Source organism: Coregonus lavaretus (assembly GCF_964263955.1).
Source record: "Coregonus lavaretus genome assembly, chromosome: 29".
NCBI classification, from domain to species: domain Eukaryota; kingdom Metazoa; phylum Chordata; class Actinopteri; order Salmoniformes; family Salmonidae; genus Coregonus; species Coregonus lavaretus.
The window spans coordinates 30,133,836-30,157,294 of record NC_140016.1 but is presented as its reverse complement, the minus strand read 5'-3'; the positions used below and the strand labels follow the sequence as shown (position 1 = coordinate 30,157,294).

General features: G+C 44.9%; 1 pseudogene across 1 annotated transcript; it reads left to right on the top strand.

Moving 5' to 3' along the window:
* Positions 1 to 146: 146 nt before the first annotated feature.
* Positions 147 to 23,138, top strand: LOC311104626 (spermatogenesis-associated protein 4-like; annotated as a pseudogene). Its single transcript has 6 exons — positions 147 to 162; positions 909 to 1,012; positions 1,118 to 1,247; positions 1,449 to 1,567; positions 1,791 to 2,015; positions 22,850 to 23,138. The product of its transcript is annotated as a spermatogenesis-associated protein 4-like (transcript).
* The last annotated feature ends 321 nt before the right edge of the window (positions 23,139 to 23,459 follow it).

The window sequence follows — 23,459 nt, the reverse complement described above, 5'->3', positions numbered from 1 at the left end:
TCATGGGAACTCAACAGCCTGCAATGATTGAAGGAGCACTTTTGACACAACTGGCACCTTAAGCAATGAAATGCATACTTGATTTAGCTTATACTTGATTTTAGTATGGTTCACAAGATCAACTGCTCAAATTTGGGATTGGAGCAATGACCAACAACCATGGTTTGCTATGAACATTTTCAAGGGAGAGATTCATATAAATCCAGAGCTGGATTGTTAAACGCACTTAGAAAATGAGTGCATCTTTTCAATATTTAGTCAATAAAAATGGCTGGCACGTATGCTCATACAATAGCACCATTTAAAGTGCATGCGTTTTATAGACAAATTGACTTAATTTTGATTATTATATTATAATGGTATTCACCTTTTTCTGTGATTTACATTAGACGTGCATCTAAAAAACTTGAAATTCACCTAAATACTTACCATTATGGAGAACAATTCATTCATGCATTCATATACTCCAAAATATAGATATACATTTGCTTGCTTGATGTGTTTTATTATATGCGATATCATTGTCTGAGCTGCGAGCTATTATCGTATTAAAACGCTTTGAATTTATGGTTTAGTTTGCATTATGCAAGTCTTTCAAAAGCAAGCTGCTTTCAGTGTGTGGCAACATTTTCTATTTCCAGTGGGTTGCAACAATGTACCTTCCCGCAAAAACATTCACTTTCCCCGGAGAAAGAAGAAGTAGGGCCGTTGCCATGGAACTGTTGATCAACATCTTGAATGTGTCATATCATATGGGCTAGTAAGCTAGTTAACTTAGCTAGCTCATTTACCAAAATGTGTCTACAAGACACAGTATTATATAGTAACAACTTTAGCTAAATACTGAACAGGAAAAGCAACAGCAACAGTGGCTGGTTCATAAACGCTAGCTACAGCTGATTGGCTAGCTAACAATGCTTATGCACAGCCTGCCAAAAAGACAGGATTGCCACGAGAAGTTCTGAAGTGGCTAAAAAGCCTGGATTTGTCATTTTTTCCAAAGAATGCGCAAGTGAGTGTACATTTATTAGCAAACTGCAAAGTATTGCTCACTGAAATAACCTAACAGTCAGTTTATAGACTATCTATCCAAAGAATCACATTTTCCCTTCTCCAGGGATTTCTCCAATGGCTACCTTGTGGCAGAAACGTTCTCCTGGTATTATCATGAAGACTTCCCCATGCACTCCTACTACAATGGGACATCACTTCCAACCAAACAGGGCAACTGGGCACAAATAGAGAGGGTAATGCATGGAGGGCATGGCCAGTAACAAAATGATAGGTGTATGAGTACAAATAAACTGGTGGGTATAATCCTATGTGCACTTGCAAAGGCATCAATGTTTTTGTTGTGAGAAGGCTGCCTTTCTATACTCAAGACATCTGTTTTTTTCTTTTGTGTGTCATGTTGAATAATGGAAAATCCATCTCTACTCTCTACTCAGTTTCTAGCTAAACAAAACATCCATCTGCTAAAATAAGCTATCAACAGGACCATCCACTGCAAACCAGGAGCAGCAGAGCTCCTAGTGCAGGTGATGTACACCATCTTAACTAACAGGAGGTGAGACATAGCAAGCGCAACCAATTTATATCCTCTCCTTTTAATCAATACATGATTACAATAGACAATGGGTCACCATGCATAGACACTGGCTTGGCCCAAATCAAGGCTAACTGGTCATAAAAGGAGTGATTTTCTTAGCCTTGTGAATCTAGACTGTCCGTTGCACTCACCATTGTAAGGCATTATCTATATATACAGTAACTGTGATATAACTGTCCAGGATTAAAGGGATCCAGTGCGGGGAGATTGACTTCACAGACAGGGACTACCAGGAGCAGCTTCCCATGGTGGCTTGGGCCAAGGCTTCCAAGGCCATCAAGAACAACCTGCGGCTGACCGAGGTCATTGCCGAGCCCAACATCTCCACCAACCAGAGGAAGGTGCAGGCCATCCTCCACATGCACCTGGAGCAGAGGGCGGCCGAGAGAGCCCAGAACCCCAGTGAGTGCACCCTCAATCGGGATAGAGTGGGGTCTTCGACAAACCATGGGGCTGATTAGGGTTCGACAGAACTACCATGTGATTGTGATTCATTGCTGATGTTATTCAAATATAAAAACACAGTGGAACCGCAAGTAAGTTATTCACACAGTTTTTTTCACCACCACCATTTTTACAGTAAAGTCTACACTGTAGGCTTTCTTTCAATTCTACTCACTTTCCCTTTTTCTTCCCTTTTATATAGTCATGTGAATCATCCATCAGGAGCAAAGTCATTGTCTGTTTCAGGGAGATCGAGGCATCAGACAGACAGACACTCACTAATTAAAAGGCCAGGAGATGCAGCCGTTTGGTGTGTATTTGTGAGAGAGATGCCTCTGACTTGCCTCTGACACGCTACCTCTAATAAAAGTACCTCTATACCTCTATTAACTAATACAAGTACAACAGTTTTCAATAACTATCATGGAAGGTATTATCTAGTTATTCACTAGTCCATTACACTTACAGTAGCTCAACCATTAGTATACGCTCTAAAATTACAATTTCAGCTGGTTACCAGCAGGTGGAGGTGCTGTGTCTGGTTTAAAGTCATGGGCAAGGGAGGTTGAAAGTCAAAGCACGATCAACGCTAGTTTTGAAAAATGCATGCTGTATTATAGCTCCGTGCTATCTATTAACATTCCAGTTATAACATACACAGCATTGAATGAAATGTGAATAGGACATTTGTCAGCCTATCTTGTCTGTCTGCCATTTCCCTCATTGTACTTGGAAGGTTGTTACTACAGTATAATAATAATAATAATAATAATAATAATAATACAGTATGTGTTAGATGCACTAGGCATATTCTTTGCACTATCTCAGCCATGTTTATAATGACTACCCAGATAGCACATTTGGTCCCTTGGAAGTTGTTGGAACGAAGCCATATTTTTTCTGACAGGTAAAACGTTTTCTAAACATTCTGAGAACAGAAGTGGACATTTTGCCTGTTCTAGGAACGTTTCTTTTTAGGTTGCATGGAGGTTGCAACGCTTTACTCTGGTTCCTTTAAAGTTTTCCTGGGAGGTTTTATTAACACTCTGAATATGGAAATTATAGGTTATTTTGAGGTTTTTGAATAACTTGCTTACACTTTTCACTGAATGTTTCAATAAGCCTTTTAATAACACTGCTAGCTTATTTTAGTTAAACTTTTTTGAACTCCAAGCACAGATGGGACACACATTTCTTACACATTAATCATGCAAACACTTATTTTTTATTGTGACACGGCATCAGTGAGATTTGAACCTATAATCTTCTGTTCTTTATTCATAGAATTCAACTAGTCCCCTAGTCCACTGCGCCACCAGGATGGAGCTCACATCTGATAGTTTTTTTATGCATACAAAGCTGTTACTTGTAGTCTATTCAAACTAACCCCATTTCAAAGGAAACAAGCACTCATTAAGATCAGGTGTGGTCAATTAGTGTGCGCAGCCAACACATCCAAACACACTTAACAAGATAGAGGATAGAGATCGAAACGTTATGCTGAAGTACTGAAATTCCCACAGAACAACGTTGTTTCTTAACGTTCTCTGAACTATTTGAGAACATTCCCAATGTCAAACCAGTTGGAGAACGTTCCTAGAACATTGAAATGAAATGTAACCATGTTTGAACTTTTAGGAAATGTTTATTTGTTAACTTCTTAAATGTGCAGAGCATGTTCCAAAGCCAAGGAACTATCCTGCACCATTCCCAGAAAGTTGTTCTCAGAACATTATGTGCTAGCTGGGTAGTTTGTTGTGACTGAGTGGGTTTGAGGCTGGGTCGTCTAAATGTCACAAAACTGTGTTAGCCAGCTGAGCTAAACCATAGGTTCCTTTAGGAGCTGACACAAGTCTTCAGGTATCAGTCATTACTTATCACATGACCATGGTCCACCGAACCACCTCTCTCTGATGTATTACACTCACTCTCTCCATTCAATTTCAGCTAATGAAGGACTTAATTGAAAATGCAATAGCTGTTGTGTGAAGAAAGGACCCATACTAATGTATTACTTCCAGTGCTTAATTTGTCAATTGTGAGGTGCAGGAACAAAAAGTGAGCCCGGGAGGGGGGTGACCTGGGGGGCTCTGAAGTACCAGAACGCATACAAAAACAAATTTACAGTGAGGGAATTAAGTATTTGATCCCCTGCTGATTCTGTACGTTTGCCCACTGACAAAGACATGATCAGTCTATAATTTTTATGGTAGGTTTATTTGAACAGTGAGAGAAAGAAAAACAACAACAAAAATCCAGAAAAACGCATGTCAAAAATGTTATAAATTGATTTGCATTTTAATGAGGGAAATAAGTATTTGACCCCTCTGCAAAACATGACTTAGTACTTGGTTGCAAAACCCTTGTTGGCAATCACAGAGGTCAGACGTTTCTTGTAGTTGGCCACCAGGTTTGCACACATCTCAGGAGGGATATTGTCCCACTCCTCTTTGCAGATCTTCTCCAAGTCATTAAGGTTTCGAGGCTGACGTGTGGCAACTCGAACCTTCAGCTCCCTCCACAGATTTTCTATGGGATTAATGTCTGGAGACTGGATAGGCCACTCCAGGACCTTAATATGTTTCTTCTTGAGCCACTCCTTTGTTGCCTTGGCCGTGTGTTTTGGGTCATTGTCATGCTGGAATACCCATCCACGACCCATTTTCAATGCCCTGGCTGAGGGAAGGAGGTTCTCACCCAAGATTTGACGGTACATGGCCCTCTGTAGCTCAGTTGGTAGAGCATGGCGTTTGCAACGCCAGGGTTGTGGGTTCGATCCCCACGGGGGGCCAGTATGGAAAATGTATGCACTCACTAACTGTAAGTCGCTCTGGATAAGAGCGTCTGCTAAATGACTAAAATGTAAACATGGCCCCGTCCATCATCCCTTTGATGCAGTGAAGTTGTCCTGTCCCCTTAGCAGAAAAACACCCCCAAAGCACTTTTAGAAATACATTTCATGCAATTCTACATGTTCTTTGTTTGCACAGCTTATACAATTCCACCTCTGGGAACGTTACAATAATGTGTGCAGATAATTTCCTCTTTGCCTTGCACCTGTGATAAGACTCAGTAATGCGAGCACATGTAACCTTTATAATAGAACAAGAGCAGCGTTTTAGATAAAGGATCCCAAACAAACAGCCCATGGCCAGCAACATAACCATAGCCACAGGAAGATGTTTGGGGGTGGGGGTGCTGCAAATTAAGAGGGTGAGGGGGGGGAGTTAAGAGAAAAACATTTCTCCCCATGCTTTAGATGGCTATATCGGTCCGTTAATACAGGAGTAGTAAAGGCCCAGGACAGTGCAAATAAAATGTTTCCCGCACTGCAGAGGGCTATATCGGTCCACTAATACGGGCAAGGCCGGCCCGCTATTTAGGCAGGATTAGGCGGCCGCCTATGGCGGCAGATTGAAGAGGAGACATTTTCTGAGCTAAACTGACCAAGACGCACCTCCAACAGCACATAAAACTGATGCCGCCCTGTGATAAGTAGTGCCCACTTTGTGAAAGGCAGGGGCGCAAAACATTTTGCTTGTCCATTCCCAGCGCGCCTCTCCAGGGTGCTGTTGGAGAGAGGCATTGCTGCCACCCTCCACCAACGCTCCGTCAAAAAAATCATCTAACATAAATCATGTAGCAGATATAGTATATGGTACAACGAGTATGTGGCCTTTTCTGTCGACTACAGGCTGGAGATAAAATGTATGACAATGTAATGAGAAAGACACTTTTTACATCATGCAGGTTTCTCCGATCAAATGGCCTAACCTAAATGGCGCCCAATCAAATGTCATGATGTCATGATCAATGGTTTCAAGTTTGTATGAGCTGATCATAGCAAAAAATAAAATACTTATGCATTTCCCGCTTGTGTAAACACATTGCAAATAGGCTCAGGATAACTCCTGATAAAGTTGGGTAGCTGATATTCAGAGTTTAAATAGCCAAATTGATTAGTCACAGGAATCAGGACTAGTATAGCCAATGCAACAGCCAGTTTTACAAATGGTGGGCCTAACACATGGATAGGCATTCATAAAATTCCATTGCAGGCAGACACCAGTAGGCTACACCCCAGTAAGCACGGACCGATGCCGACTTCTTTTGGACATCTTTTTTTGGTCCTGTCCAGACCAGCCTTTATTTCCACGGACTTTGGTTTTCGGTCCGGTCTGGACCAGCCTTGATTTGGCCCAAACATAGACGTCTATGTTTGGTTCAGATTTGGTCTGAACCAGCCTTGATTTGGTTGAAGTATAGACATCAATAAATGACATATTTTCAACTTTCATTCAGAACTGAAAATGAACCTGATTTCAACGTCCGCAAAATACGTCTTTTCACCTTTCACTTTTAGCTTAAACCACAGCCTTACCTCCCAAAGAACTAAAGAGCAACGACAACATTTTCCAAATATAAATGTTTTATTTCAAATTACAAATTAGGCATAGCCTATGTAAGAAGGAATATACACAAAAAGTCCTGTAAAATTAAACGAATCAATGGGCCTAATTATATAAATAAAAATATACAGGCTATACATCAAAGTTTTAAAAGTAAATGAACTATTAGGCCAAAATTCTGATAACTGAACTTTTGCGCAGCGTGCACGTGGATAAAATGTTGGCTTATATCCATTGTCAAACTTTAAAATAAAATTTAAAAAATGATTTGCTTTCCTTATCTACAGTTCTTTTGAGTTCACCTTCAAGAACACAAGTTTGGCCAATGTCTGAGGCTTCAGACTCATGCGGTGGTTTCTTGACAGCAGGCCAGCAGCGGAGAAAACCCTCTCTGCGCTCGCAGACCCGCTTGGGATGCTGAACACAATGTGAGCTACTTTAGCCAGGCGGGGAAAAGACGTGGAGTTTTCATTCCAAAATCGAATAACATCTGCGTCCGGGTTCTGTTTCGGGGATGAGAGGTAATTTTCGACTTCACCTTTGGCGTCTCCGGTTATGCGTAGCTGCTCGCTGAAGTATTACCTGAACAGGCAAGGTCTTTTTGGTTCAGGCTCGGGATTCAGGTCAGCGGCGGGTGGGGTGTCGGTCTCGGGTGTCCCGCTGGTGTCACGCCCTGGCTCTGGGGACTCTCGTATGTTGAGCCAGGGTGTTTATTGTGGTCCTCTGTAGCTCAGCTGGTAGAGCACGGCGCTTGTAACGCCAAGGTAGTGGGTTCAATCCCCGGGACCACCCATACACAAAAATGTATGCACGCATGACTGTAAGTCGCTTTGGATAAAAGCGTCTGCTAAATGGCATATTATTATTATTATTATTTATTTTGATTAGGTTCTAGTCGTTGTCTATCTATGTTGGCCTGAGTGACTCCCAATCAGAGGCAACGAGTGTCAGCTGGTTGTCTCTGATTGGGAGCCATATTTAACTGTCTGTCTTTCACTTTGTGTTTGTGGTTTCTTGTTCTGATTTGGTTTGTGTTATACTGTAGACGTCACGTTATCGTTGTTGTTTTGATCGTGTGATCATTCTAAATAAATATATAATGTTCGCATTCAACGCTGCGCCTTGACGATCGTGACAGAAGAAACCAACCAAAACCAGACCAAGCAGCGTGTCCAGGAGCCATCGCTAGCAGATCTCCGTGGCAACCTCGACTGGGTCAAGCCTAGTGAGGAGCAGAGAGGGTGGACTTGGGACCAGTTGAGGAAGAGCTTCGACTGGGTCAAGCCCATTGAGGAGCTGAATGGCGGGAGTTGGAGACAGAGGAGCGAGAGTTGGGCGAGAACGATGGAGGCCTGGCCCACGGGGAGGAGAGACCCCCAGAAATTTTTTAGGGGGGGGGCTCATGACGTCGGGGCAGCAGGAGGCCGCGATAGAGCGGTCCAGCGGGTTGGCAGAGGAGGCCGCCAGGTTACGGGAGTCACTGGTCACCAGGGGGAAGGAGGTTGTAGAGGCACGGCGAGAGGTACTGGCGTGTGTTGCCAGTCCGGTCCGGCCTGTTCCTGATCCCCACGTAGGGCCAGTGGTGTGTGTTCCCAGTACGGTCCGGCCTGTTCCTGCCACTCCCACCAAGTCAGTGGTGCGTTTCGTCAGCCCGGCGCGGCCCGTTCCTGCTCCCCGCACCAAGTCAGTGGTGCGCGTCGTCAGCCCGGTCCGGCCCATTCCTGCTCCCCGCACCAAGTCAGTGGTGCGCGTCGTCAGCCCGGTCCGGCCCATTCCTGCTCCCCGCACCAAGTCAGGGGTGCGCTTCGTCAGCCCGGTCCGGCCCATTCCTGCTCCCCGCACCAAGTCAGGGGTGCGCTTCGTCAGCCCGGTCCGGCCTGTCCCTGCTCCACGCACCAAGCCTACGGTGTGCGTCGTCAGCCCGGTAAGACCCATTCCTGCTCCCCGCACCAAGTCAGGGGTGCGCTTCGTCAGCCCGGTCCGGCCCATTCCTGCTCCCCGCACCAAGGCAGTGGTGCGCTTCGTCAGCCCGGCTCGGCCCGTTCCTGCTCCCCGCACCAAGTCAGTGGTGTGCTTCGTCAGCCCAGTCCGGCCTGTCCCTGCTCCACGCACCAAGCCTACGGTGTGCGTCGTCAGCCTGGTAAGGCCCGTTCCTCCTCCACGCACCAAGCCAGGGGTGCGCGTCGTCAGTCCAGCACAACCCGTGCCTGGGTCATGTCCGGAGCCGGATCCGCCGCCGAGGCGGAGTGCCCACCCGGTCCCTCCCCTGTTGTGGTTGGTTGGCGCGGTCGGAGTCCGCGCCTTTGGGGGGGGGGGGGTACTGTCACGCCCTGGCTCTGGGGACTCTCGTATGTTGAGCCAGGGTGTTTATTTTGTTTAGGTTCTAGTCGTTGTCTATCTATGTTGGCCTGAGTGACTCCCAATCAGAGGCAACGAGTGTCAGCTGGTTGTCTCTGATTGGGAGCCATATTTAACTGTCTGTCTTTCACTTTGTGTTTGTGGTTTGTGTTATACTGTAGACGTCACGTTATCGTTGTTGTTTTGATCGTGTGATCATTCTAAATAAATATATAATGTTCGCATTCAACGCTGCGCCTTGGTCTCTCCCTGACGATCGTGACAGCTGGGAGCGTTCATTTCCTCAGCTTCTTTTATGAGGAGGTCGCGGATCTCCCCGAGTTTGTTGCATACAGACTCATCTCGGATTATCCATTCTGTCTTGAAACGGGGATCTAACACTGATGCTAAAATGAGATGTTTATCAGTATAGTATATTCCATAGCGAATTGACACATTGCTTGCCAATGTTTCTGCAAAAGCAGCGATGCCCATTGGAAGTGCAGCGTGAGTGTCATCGGTGAGCAGGGATTTGATTTCTGTGACAGCAGGGAGGATCATCCCCAGGTTCCCCAGCTCCTTCTGCATTTTCTCTGTGAGGTCTGCCAGTGGTGTCAGCACACTGACAAGGTGCGTCAGCTGCCGTACTTGATTCAGGGTGATGTTAGCAACATTAGACTTGAGTTTGTTTTGCCATAACGGGTCTTTTTGGAATAACCGGATGAACGACTGAATCATCCGCAGCTGGCTGCTCCATCGCCATTTGTGGGGCGGACACCTAATTGGTTGGTTTCCTCTGTGTTCAGGGTGCTCTTGCGTACACTTTTCACCAGGTGCCCGACTTTCACTAACAGCCTATTAATGTTGTCGTGCTCGTTAACGGTGTCTTTGATCGCCAGATGAAGCATGTGAATGGGGCATCTAAGATGTAAATTTGACACAGTAAAGTACTGATTTATCATAGTTTCTACATTAGTGGTTATCACTTCCACATGGACTTGCGAGGGCACAGGTGGTCCCTCATCCTCCTCTTCATGTTCTGCGCTGCTGCTGGCATCCGCGGTCACTTCACCCTCCGCCTCCTCTTCAGTCCCGAATCACACGTCGTTGCACGTTCCAATATTTCAGTACACTTTCATACTTTTGGTAAATACGATCTGCGGTATGGTGCCCCTGTATGTGCGCACAGCCTAACAAAACTGCGTGCCCCCGGAATGTCCCATCAATGAAACTGGCCACGATGCCAAGGAAGCTGTGCCCTCTTCTACTGGTCCAAATGTCCGCTGACAGAACGAGCTCATCACCATTATGCAGTAGGTCTTGCAGTTTGGCTTCCATCTCTTCCAGGGCATGTGGCATGAGCGTGTCCCGTACGGTGATGTAGCATGGGGGGGTGTAGCCCGGTTGAGCTGCGCTGGCGAAGTGTTGCATCCCTTCGCGTTCTCCTTTACTCAGCGGTTCATAGTCCATGTAAATCATTTTTTAAATTGCTACATCTAGCTCTCTTTTTCTCTCCCTTGTTATGGTTGGGCCTTTGCGTGCAGTGAAGAAACTTTTGAATTCCTCAACCCTTTTCTCTTGTTGCTGCTGCTGCTCCTCTCGCTCTATAAAATACAAATTCATGGACAACACAAATTAAATTAAACAAACCATATATTAGGCCTACTTTGAATGACAAAACGAATTTGTTTGAATATTAGGCTATATTTACTTTACACTTTTGTTACAAGTTACCGTATTCAACTTGCTAACCTTTTGCTTTCTTCCCAGCGTGTTCACGTAGCACACTTTCGTGTTTTCGAGAGATGTGTCTTTTTAGATTCCAAAATGAATCTTTACTGACTGAAACGATGTCACCACATTCTTTTTCTTGTACCACATCATCATTGTTAGTTTTATATTAATAGTACACCTGTATGACTTCTCATTTTCCTTTTTGAAGTACTTGGTGAACTCCATTATTGAGCCGAGTTTTGACTGAAAATAGTCTACTGTTGATGACTGTGCAAGACACAGATGGATTCTGGGTCAGGCTTGAGCATGCTTCAGACTCGTGGTGTGAGCGGAGTGAAATTGGAGCGGGATATAGGGCGACGCTCCGTCCTTTAAAAAATGCCGCTCTGCGCTCTGTCCAAAATCCGCCCGCTCCATTCCGCTCACATGCTCTGCACCTAGGGCAGCAGAATGGCGAGGACCAGCCCTGAATACAGGAGTAGTAAAGGCCCAGTGCACTACTTTTGTAAAAAAAATTAGCATCCGTACTGTCCACGGCTATGAACATAACCATGCTTCTAATTATTAGGAAGGTATTTTCTTTACAAAACTGTTTACTTGATTGGAACAGATCTGAACTTTCAACTGCCAGAGCTGGTGTCTGCTCATATCAACTGACTATATACTTGTTACAATTGTATATAAAATATGCCATTTTGCAGACGCTTTCAAACCTTTGTTAGGTCAGCTAATGTGCCTGCTTACTGCTGGCATCGCATCATCATAATGGTTTTCATTGCATCGAGACTGTGTCAAGGCAATTGCCATACACTGTCAACTGTCATGACATTATGTACAGTACAAAGTTTAAAATAAAGATTTACCCTCATAACCACTTATATTATTTTGGTTTGGAAGAGTCTTTACAAGTTGCTTATCATCCTGCATAATTCAGGAATATTTTGTGACAAACCCCTTTTTATAATCTTCAGCGGTGTTGAAAGAGCGTTTGCTCTTCACCTCCATTCAGATTACACTGAAATACAATTCTAACTCCCAATGGGGTGCTCTGTTGGTCCTAAATTGCTCCGTAGCCTGCTCCCTTGATGGTCAATTTACAATTGAGCTGTAAACTTAGTGTAAAGGATGACAAGATTTAAGTGCCTTTGAACGGGGTATGGTATTAGGTGCCAGGCGCACCGGTTTGAGTGTGTCAAGAACTGCAACGCTACTGGGTTTTTCACGTTCAACATTTTCCAGTGTGTATCAAAAATGGTCCACCACCCAAAAGACATCCAGCCAACTTGACACAACTGTGGGAAGCATTGGCGTCAACATGGGCCAGCATCCCTGTGGAACGCTTTCGACACCTTGAAGAGTCCATGCCCAGACGAATTGAGGCTGTTCTGAGGGCAAAAGGGGGTGCAACTCAATATTAACAAGGTGTTCCTAATGTTTTGTACACTCAGTGTATGTGTTACCCTTTTCCCTAAGAAAATGTATAGATTTCCAGATTTTATGCGTTAACTATACATAGCTTAGTGTGTTTCTTGCACCCATATTTCAGGTCAACCTAAGGGTCAAAATGTTGCTACAGTACACTGGAAAGTCTTCTTTTTTACCTATGAACATTGAGGCTATGCGATATCCAGCATCTGCTCAAAGCCGTCGGATATGCATGTGGTCTTTTACCCTTTCGCCCACAGATGATGTCTATCGACAAATCATATGCAAACTACTAGCAGCATTTATTAAGTGTCAGCTGCATGTTAGTTGATATGCAGCAAAAATGAGTCATACTAAATATACTTCTAACTCTCCATAGTCGTTTTGTAAGTGTCTTTCTCTAAAAGGAAACATGAATTCACTCTCCATAGCTCCATTCAAACAACCCCCATCTTGTTACTATGGTTGTCAAAGAGAACCAAAGCTCTATTCACGTATGAACCTCCTCACTGGTGTTCTGCAAACTTTGATCTGTTGATTTCTCTCAGCTTGACTGGGCGTGAAAACACATTAGCACTTAACACTGAACACTCTTTTGACTTGTTCGGTTGCCCAGTGATTTGTACTGGAATTGCTGGGTTTTCGAGGTTGAGCAAATAATACAGTAGATTTCAATGGAGAGAAAAAAATGCCGCTGTACAAATACATATTGTGATTTTTTTTTTCAGTTTAATTTCATTCTGAAATAAGTAGGACAATAAACCATGTTTTGAGCGTGATGATGAATAGAGGGAGTGGCTGAGGTTACAGAGGTGCTATTATTATTTATTCCATATCTTTCCTATTGAACGATATCTGGCGTTGGTTGCTATGGCAACTTGCGAGCACATAGAGCACAAACTGGAGAGCAACCAGGAGACAGTAATAAGCTTACTGTGAGCTTCTTTGGCTCCTTCTGTTTGTGATGAGCAACAAACGCTGGCATATAATTTCACATGGACGCACGAACACATGCGTCCACACACACATGCACGCATGCGCTCATACACAAACACATTCACGCATACACTGACACACACAAACACACACACACTCTTACACCTCATTTCATACAGGGCTTGGCAGTGCCAGCCAACTGACGAGGGATGCATACTGCCTAGATGCCCTCACAGAGCGTTTCGCCATCTGCCGTTTTTTCTCTCTCATTCCCTACATCGGTACTGACAGAGCTAAACAGGAGGGATGAGAGGGAGGGAAGTGGGCATGAGGAGGGGGAGGGAGGGGGTCAGCCCCCCTCATTGAAAGCACAGACAGGAACATGACTAGCCAGGGGGTTATTTCGGGGGCTTGCGAGCTAAGGATTCCCCCAGAAAAGACGCCAACCCCCAACAGCAAATCTCCCAGCGCCATTAACAAAGCAGCCACGGCAGGCCTGTGTGTGTGAGGCAATGGTATCCAGGCCAAGGGTGGGGCGCTTTGTGTGTGTGTGTGTGTGTGTGTGTGTGTGTGTGTGTGTGTGTGTGTGTGTGTGTGTGTGTGTGTGTGTGTGTGTGTGTGTAAGAATGTGTGTGTGCGTGCGTGTATGTGTGTGTGTGTGTGTGCGTGTGTGTGTTTAGTGGTGCATCCTTCATAGGAGATTTTAATATAGTGTTCTATATTTGTGCAGGCAATGAACCACACTTGCTCATTTACATATTTTATTCAATTTGGTAATAAAACATGCATTCATGACTAATTAGCTGTCAGCTACTTAACTGTACATACTAAATTCTCATAAGGCTGGCTCAAATTCATTTTAAACTGAACTGTTTTCCATTCTCCCTGAGATACTAATTTAAACAGCGTACTTTGATAACAGTTTTTTTTAAATTAATTTATTTAGTTGAATGTATTCCCATATGGCTGTAAAGCACTAACACTTATAAATAAAAATGCAATTACCAAACTGCCAATGACAGTCCAATGAAAAAGTAATGTAGTGGGAGGACACTGCTTTGCCCCAAATTATACCCTATTCTCTATGCAGTGCACTACTTTTGACCAGGCTTGGTCAAAAGTAGTGCACTATAAAGGGAATATGTTGACATTTGGGATGCAAACTGTGAAATGCAGCTATCGTGTGACATTTAATGGCAGCCTCCCACCACTCTACCATTATTGCCACTGTGTCTAACCTTACATAACTCCATGTTAAATAATGGCCCCTTACCTACACTGTAACACCAGGCCCTAAATTGAGCCCTTTTTATTCTCTCTATAGAAGTTAAATATAGCATATCATTGTGAAAAGAGTGGAGCAGATCTACCCCCACCATCACACTGCACTGCATACAAGTTAGGTGTTTAATCCATACTGGGAATAGATATGAGTGGAATGTAACCACAATGAAATACAGAGATACTGCAATTTTCTCAATATTTTATTTTGTCAACATGTGATTGAATAATTAGCTTTCTTTCATCAGGGACGTGAACAAATATGTTAATATAATGTTAGATTATTTAAATAAATGTTCCCAATCATTGACCAATGGTTTGAATTTCACTCATGGAACATTCACAGAAGTTGTCTTTTTTCTGTGCCATATGTATCAAGCTACTCAGTGAAGGATTGCTGATTTAGGATCAGTTTTGCCTTTTAGATCACAATGAATAAGATTACATGGACAGTGGGACTGATCTTATACCCCTTTCAAACCAAGATGAAAAGTCACCAACTGGACCAATCCGTCAACTTTTTGCCACCCTTTCTTTATATCTGAAAAGTATTGCCGGCATCAAAGCCTGTAGTTTGTTTTCCGCCAACCAAGGTAGTCATAATAGCGGTAATATACTGTATGTAAAAGTCCCGCCAACGCCTCAGTATAAACATCTGCTTTCATCTTACTGGCTTTTGGCACGCAATAAATCATGAACATTCTATTGTTGTTGTCAGACATCAAACATGTCCTAAGTATAAACACATAAACAGCATGATATTGCAGCAGCCTGGTCCATATAGAAATGTTACATGCTCTATTTCTTTCACCAAAAAACCCATCTGTTTCAAAATGTATTTAGGACAAGCCAGGCAACTAAGCCACTTTCTAGACAATGTTTTGGTTCATTGCTAGCTTGTTAGCTACAGATGTAGGATATTAATTTGATCACCCTGTTGCAGGAGAACTTTCCTGAAATGCAGGAAATGTAAAACGTGTAGTGTATTTGAGGTTTAAAAAGGCTTCTGAAGTTTGTAATTTCCACTTTGAAATGTCAAGCTTCAAATAAAATGTTATTTGTCACATTCATCGTAAACAACAAGTGTAGACTAACAGTGAAATGCTTATGGCCCTTCCCAACAATGCAGAGAGAAAAATATAGAAAAAATAATAACACAAGGAATAAATGCACAATAATTAATGACAACTTGGTTATATACACGGGGTACCAGGACCGAGTCGATGTGCAGGTTTATTTGTATTTATTATGGATCCCCATTAGCTGCTGCCAAGTGAGGTAGAAGGTAGATATGTACATATCCAGTGCCTTCAAAAAGTATTCACACCACTTTATTTTTTCCACATTTTGTTGTGTTACTGCCTGATTTTAAAATGGATTAAATATTATTATTATTTATTTATTTTTGTCACTGGCCTACACACATTACCCCATAATGTCAAAGTGGAATTATGTTTTTCAAAATTTTTACAAATTAATAAATAATGAAAAGCTGAAATATCTTAGGTCAATAAGTATTCAACCCCTTTGTTATGGCAAGCCTAAATAAGTTCAGGACTTTAAAAAAATTGTTTAACAAGTCACATAATAAATTGTATGGAATCACTCTGTGTGCAATAATAGTGTTAAACATGATTAGAATGACTACCTCATCTCTGTACCCCACACATACAATTATCTGTAAGGTCCCTCAGTCGAGCAGTGCATTTCAAACACAGATTCAACCACAAACACCAGGGAGGTTTTCCAATGCCTCGCAAAGACACCTATTGGTAGATGGGTAAAAATAAAAAAGCAGACATTGAATATTCCTTTGAGCATGGTGAAGTTATTAATTACATTTTGGATGGTGTATCAATACACCCAGTCACTACAAAGATACAGGCATAAAACACTTACAGAGTTACTTTAAAACAGTTAGAGAGTTAATGGCTGTGATAGGAGAAAAGTGAGGATGGATCAACAACTTTGTAGCTACTCCACAATACTAACCTAATTGAAAGAGTAAAAAGAAGGACAACTGTACAGAATTCAAATATCCCAAAACATGCATCCTGTATGCAAAAAGGCACTAAAGTAATATTTTAAAAAAAATGTGGCAAAGCAATTCACTTTTTCTCCTCAACACAAAGTGTTATATTTTGGGCATCATGTTATGAGTACAGTATGCTTGTAATCGTTAAGGACTGGGGAGTTTTTCAGGATAAAAAAGAAATGTAATGGAGATTAGCACAAGCAAAATCCTAGAAGAAAACTTGGTTCAGTATGCTTTCCACCTGTCACACCAGCCTTCACTTTGCCTCTCCCTCCTGTCCAGCTCAGGTGTTCGGCGTCGCCGGCCTTCTAGCTGCTGCTGAACCTGCTGGTGGCAAACGCCCTTAACTCATCAACACCGGACTTGTCTCGTCATCATTACACACACCTGGTTCCAATCCCCACTCTATCACTGTATATATACTCCCTCTGTCATTTGTCTTTGTCGGTCATTGTATATGTTGCTTGTTTTCCTGAGAGGAATCGCTCCTACTATTTCCTGAATACTTTATATTTTGCACTGTGGGTTTCGTCCCGCTTTAAGCTATGGTGCTTTACAGTTTTTTTTACGATTGCTTACACACTAAAATTAAACTTTTCCCACAATTAGCAAAACCTTACACTCAAGGAGCAAAACACAAGGCTAGATTTGCACAACTGTAAGCACATTGTCAGCTTCACACTATTTACAAAACATTACACACAGTGATTTGCAAAACACTAAACACACTTGTATACATCAGACACAGAAGTAAATCATGATGTCAGTTCCTTGCAATTCCAAAGCACTGACTGTCAAATTACCACACCTATGAGCCAATCTGTTAAACACAGCCATCAAGTGCACAAACACATGATTGCTAAATTGTAGACACACCAATCAGGTTTAAGCACTATAAAAATGCAGCAGGTAGGTTCACCTGCCTTCAACCAAAATGGAAGGAGTCAGAAGAAGTGTGAGGGTGAGAGGAGGAGTACACAGAGGAGGAGAAGGAGGTAGAGGAAGAGGCAGAGGCCGAGCCAGAGGTCGAGGAAGACCTGAAGCAGGAGGAGAACGTGCACAAAGAAGAAGAGTACCAAACTTATCAAATGACATTCGTGCAACACTAGTGGACCATGTTGTGACCCACGGATTGACGCTGAGGGAGGCTGGACTGAGAGTTCAGCCAAATCTTAGCAGATATAGAGTGGCATCTGTCATAAGGACTTTTCGACAGGAAAACAGGTGAAAGAAGATCTGTCTACAGTTACAGTAATCAGCCGCTTATTTTATGCACCATATCAGCACTTGTGATACCCCTTCCTGTGACATTGTACAGTAAGTTACATGTATTACTCTCTACATAGGATTGAGGGTCGGGAACGACAAGGAGGAAGGGGGCCCATATTCACGCAAGAACAAGAGAGAGAGAGATAATAAACATGGTTTTGGCCAATAATGCTATCAGGCTCAGAGAACTACAAGCCAACATTATCAGTGACCATGCCATTTTCAATAATGTCCATCAGGTCTCTCAGTCAACACTGGCACCCATCCTGAAAAGACATCAGGTTCAAATGAAACAACTTTATCAAGTGCCTTTTGAGCGGAATTCAGAGAGGGTCAAATGGCTGCGGCATGAGTATGTGGAGGTTTGTATTGTTCACTTTAGCACTGTGATGTTGCATACTGCACACATGACTTTTTTACATTGACTGTATACTAGACCTATCCTGAACTACACAATCTTGTCTTTCACTGTATTTCAGAGAGTTTTGCAGATGGATGCTGAGGAAATCCTGCATGAATTCATATATATTGATGAGGCAGGGTTCAACCTCACAAAAGCAAGAAGGAGAGGCAGAAATATCATTGGCCACAGGGCTATAATCAATGTCCCAGGGCAACGTGGGGGTAACATCACCCTTTGCGCTGCCTTTTCACAGCATGGGGTTCTCCTCCGTCATGCCAAAATGGGCCCTTACAACACACCTCACATTCTCACATTTTTGGACCGATTGCACCACATCGTCACAGCAGGTAATGAAATGCACCAGATGCAATACACTGTCATCTAGGACAATGTGTCATTCCACCGCTCTGCTTTGGTCCAGAACTGGTTTCAACACCATCCACAGTTGACAGTACTATACCTTCCACCATACTCTCCGTTTCTAAACCCTATCGAAGAGTTTTTCTCTGCATGGCGTTGGAAGGTTTACGATCTCCAGCCCCAGGCTCCGGTACCCCTCATTCAGGCCATGGAGGACGCCTGTGACCAAGTCGATGCCGCAGCTGTGTAAGGATGGATTCAACATTCAAGACGGTTCTTCCCGTGTTGTCTTGCTAATGAGGATATTGCTTGTGATGTTGATGAAATTCTCTGGCCAGATCCAGCTAGGCGAAGAGATAATGTATTGTATGTTTACTGTAGTATTTTCTGTACAATATTGTCAGTTTTTTTCAGATTATTTTTTATGTTTGTTGTTGTTGTTATTTACTGTAATTGTAACCTGTACTGGATGCAGTAATTTACGTTTGTCTGTTTGCTGAGCTAACAGTGTTATGCACACTACTGTAGTAGCATGAAAACTGGGACATGTTTTGTTGTGATTCTCCATGTTGACATGTTGACTGATTTGGTCTTGTGTAGTGTTTGTGTAGTTGCACTTTCTCTGTGTACTTCATTTACAGTACTCTAATCACTGAGAATTAGACTTGCTAAAAGTGTTTTAGGTTAGCAACAGCAGTGTGTAACTGGTTCAAAAAGATTGAAGTCATATGAAATGTGTGTGTTTCGTATGCTAACAAAATATTGTTTTTATGAAGTCGTGTATAGTTTTGACAAAAGTGTTCCATTTTGCAAATTATCTGAAGTGTTGTGCTACTTTGGTGTAGGGATTTGCTAATTGTGTGTAGTGTTTTGACAAACCGGGCCCTGTTTTCAAAATTGTGCTTAAACAATTGAAAAAAACTGTAATAAATTCAGTAGTTCTAAACCTGCGACTGCCTCCTGCCTACTCCTCTCTACACTTGTGACATCACCAGAACCTGGGAGAATAATTCACCTTTCAGCAGGAGGCAGGATAGAAAATAAACAGTAGCAGCAGCATATGTGATGAGTCAAAAGAGTTAGTGCAAAGAGGGTCAATGCAGATAGTCTGGGTAGCTATTTGTTTAACTATTTAGTAGTCTCATGGCTTGGGGGTAGAAGCTGTTCAGGGTCCTGTTGGTTCCAGACTTGATGCATCGGTACCACTTGCCATGCGGTAGCAGAGAGAACAGTCTGTGAAAATGTATCAACACCTGCAAAAATGTCCATTAATTATATTCCACATAATAATTCACATTTCCTTTTGCTGCAGGATTATTTTCCTGCTGTAGCAAACTGGCTCAAATTAAGATCCTACATCTGTAGCTAGCCAGCTCACATAATTACCAGAACATTACCGGCCCTCTCCTGTCCTCCTTTCGGCAAATCTGACCATGACTCCATTTTGCTCCTCCCCGCCTACAAACAAAGACTCAAGAGGTAAGTTCTGGTGGTCAGGTCTGTTTTGATTAAGTGGACTGGAATATGTTCCGGGTCGCCTCTGGGGATAACATCAATGAATACACCGACTCAGTCACTGGATTCATAAAAAAATGCATAGACGATGTGATACCGATGGTGTCTTTCAAAATGTACCCAAATCAAAAACTGTGGATTGATGGCAGCCTTGTCGGGAACTGAAGGACAGAGATGGTGACCAGGCACAATTGTATGGTTAAACAGTACAAATACGACCTATGTAGATGGATCAAGATGGCGAAACATAAGTATAGGGACAAAGTGGAGGAGCAGTTCAGCGGGTCGGACACGAGGTGTATGTGGCAGGGGCTTTTAAGGATCACGGATTACAAAAAGAAAGCCAGTCATGTCGCGGACACCAACGCCAACCTACTGGATGAGCTAAACACATTTTTCTCACACTTCGAGCATAACTACTGTGAGCTACGGTCTCCACGGAGGACGTATGTATGTAATTCAAACAAGACGGCATCTCTAGCCGCGCTCTCAGAGCATGTGGAGACCAGCTAGCTGTTGTGTTTTCAGACATTTTCAATCTCTCTCTAGCTCAGGCCGTTACCCCCACCTGCTTCATCCCCATGCCCAAGAAAATGAACGTAACTGAACTGAATGACTCCCTGTCACGATCGTCTAGTAGCGAAGTAGACCAAGGCGCAGCGTGTGAAAGAAACATGACTTTATTATATCGAAGTTTCTTATAAACAAACAAAACACGACTCGTGAAGTCCAAACGGTTACACTAACCGAACACGGAACAAAAACCCACAAACACAAGGTGAAGACACACAGTATAAATATGGCTCCCAATCAGAGATAACGAGCCGACAGCTGACACTCGTTACCTCCGATTGGGAGTCACTCAATACAAACATAGACATCGACAACCTAGACACCCAACATAGAACATGAACACATAGAATGCACACACCCTGGCTCAACATAATGAGTCACAGAGCCAGGGTGTGACAGTACCCCCCCCTAAAGGCGCGGACTGCGACCGCGCCTCAAAAACCCCAAACAGGGGAGGGCTGGGCGGGCATACCTCCTCGGTGGCGGTTCTGGCTCCGGCCTTGACCACCACCCTCCGATACACCCCCCATAGTACCCCTGGTCCTGTCTAGCCCCGCTGGCCGGAGCCGGACTGACGACACGCGCCCCTGGCTTGGTGCGTGGAACAGGAATGGACCGGAATGGGCTGGCGACGCGCACCACAGACTTGGTGCGGAGAGCAGGAACGAGCCGGACAGGGCTGACGACGCACCCCGTAGGCTTGGTGCGTGGAGGAGGAACGGGCCTTACCAGGCTGACGACTCGCACCCCGGGCTTTGTGCGTGGAGGAGGAACGGGCCTTACCAGGCTGACGACTCGCACCCCTGGCTTTGTGCGTGGAGGAGGAACGGGCCTTACCAGGCTGACTTCTCGCACCCCTGGCTTTGTGCGTGGAGGAGGAACGGGCCTTACCAGGCTGACTTCTCGCACCCCTGGCTTAGTGCGAGTGGCAGGAACAGGCCGGACCGGGCTGGCGACGCGCACCGTAGGTTTGGTGCGAGTGGCCGGAACAGGCCGGGTCGGGCTGGCGACGCGCACCGTAGACTTGGTGCGGGTGGCAGGAACAGGCCGGACCGGGCTGGCGACGCGCACCGTAGGTTTGGTGCGAGTGGCAGGAACAGGCCGGACCGGGCTGGCGACGCGCACCGTAGGTTTGGTGCGAGTGGCAGGAACAGGCCGGGTCGGGCTGGCGACGCGCACCGTAGACTTGGTGCGGGTGGCAGGAACAGGCCGGACCGGGCTGGCGACGCGCACCGTAGACTTGGTGCGGGTGGCAGGAACAGGCCGGGTCGGGCTGGCGACGCGCACCGTAGACTTGGTGCGGGTGGCAGGAACAGGCCGGACCGGGCTGGCGACGCGCACCGTAGACTTGGTGCGGGTGGCAGGAACAGGCCGGACCGGGCTGGCGACGCGCACCGTAGGTTTGGTGCGGGTGGCAGGAACAGGCCGAACCGGGCTGTGGAGACGGATAGGAGGCCTGGAGTGAACAGCGGCCACCACCCGTCCTGGCTGAATGCCTACCCTCACACACTCTGTGTGAGGCATCCGCACAGGACGTACAGGGCGGTGTACCCCTGGCCTGGTGGCCTCCTGGATTCGCCCCATCTTTGCCTCCGTCAGCCCCGTCGTCCATGCCGTGTGCCCCCCCCTAAAAATTTCTTGGGGTTGCCACTCGACCCTCCGACGCTGCTCCCACGTCCAGGTTGCCTGTTCCTGGACACGCTGCTTGGTCCTGTGTTGGTGGGTTTTTCTGTCACGATCGTCTAGTAGCGAAGTAGACCAAGGCGCAGCGTGTGAAAGAAACATGACTTTATTATATCGAAGTTTCTTATAAACAAACAAAACACGACTCGTGAAGTCCAAACGGTTACACTAACCGAACACGGAACAAAAACCCACAAACACAAGGTGAAGACACACAGTATAAATATGGCTCCCAATCAGAGATAACGAGCCGACAGCTGACACTCGTTACCTCCGATTGGGAGTCACTCAATACAAACATAGACATCGACAACCTAGACACCCAACATAGAACATGAACACATAGAATGCACACACCCTGGCTCAACATAATGAGTCACAGAGCCAGGGTGTGACACTCCCTAGCCATAGCACTCACTTCCGTCATCATGAAGTGCTTTGATAGGCTAGTCAAAGAACACATCACCTCCTCCCTCCCTTTCACAGTCGACCCTTTCCAATTAAACTACCGCAAAGATAGATCCACGGATGATGCAATTGCCATTGCACTGCACACTGCCCTCACCCACCTGGACAAAAGGAATGCAAATGTGAGAATGCTGTTCATCGACTACAGCTCATCCTTCAATGCCATAGTGCCTTCCAAGCTCACCTCAAAGCTCATGGCCCTGGGACTGAACTCCTCCCTATGCAACTGGGTCCTGGACTTCCTGACGGGTGAAGGTAGGCAACATTACCTCCTCCACACTGATCCTCAACACGACGGCCCCACAAGGGTGCGTCCTCAGTCCCCTCCTGTACTCCTTGTATACCCACGACTGCGTGGCCTCTCACAGGTCCAACTCCATCATCAAGTTCGCTGCTCACATGACAGTAGTAGGCCTGATTACCAACAATGACGAGATGGCCTACAGGGAGGAAGTAGGCACTCTGATGGATTGGTGCCAGCTAAACAACCTCTCCCTCAACATCAGCAAAAAAAAAGGATCAGATTGTGAACTTCAGGAGGAATCAGGCCTAATCAACGGGACTGCCATGGAGAAGGTGAAACATGTAAAGTTCCTCGGCGTACACATCTCTAAGGAGCTGAAATGGTCAAACCCCACGGACACCATGGTGAGATAGCCACAACATCGTCTCTTCAAACTCAGGAGGCTGAAGAAATTCAGCCTGTCCCTGAGGACCATCACAGTGTTCTACAGGAGCACCATCGAGAGCATATTGCGCTGCTGACCGCAAGGCGCTACAGAGGGTAGTACGCTCAGCCGAACGCACCATTGGATGCACACTGCCTGCCCTCCAGGACACCTATGCAGGAAGGCCAAGAAGATCATCAGGGACCCCAGCCACCCGAGCAACGGACTGTTCTCCCCGCTTCCATCAATCAGACGTGGGCAGTATAGGAGCATCATGGCAAAAACTGAAAGACTGTCCAATAGCGTCTAC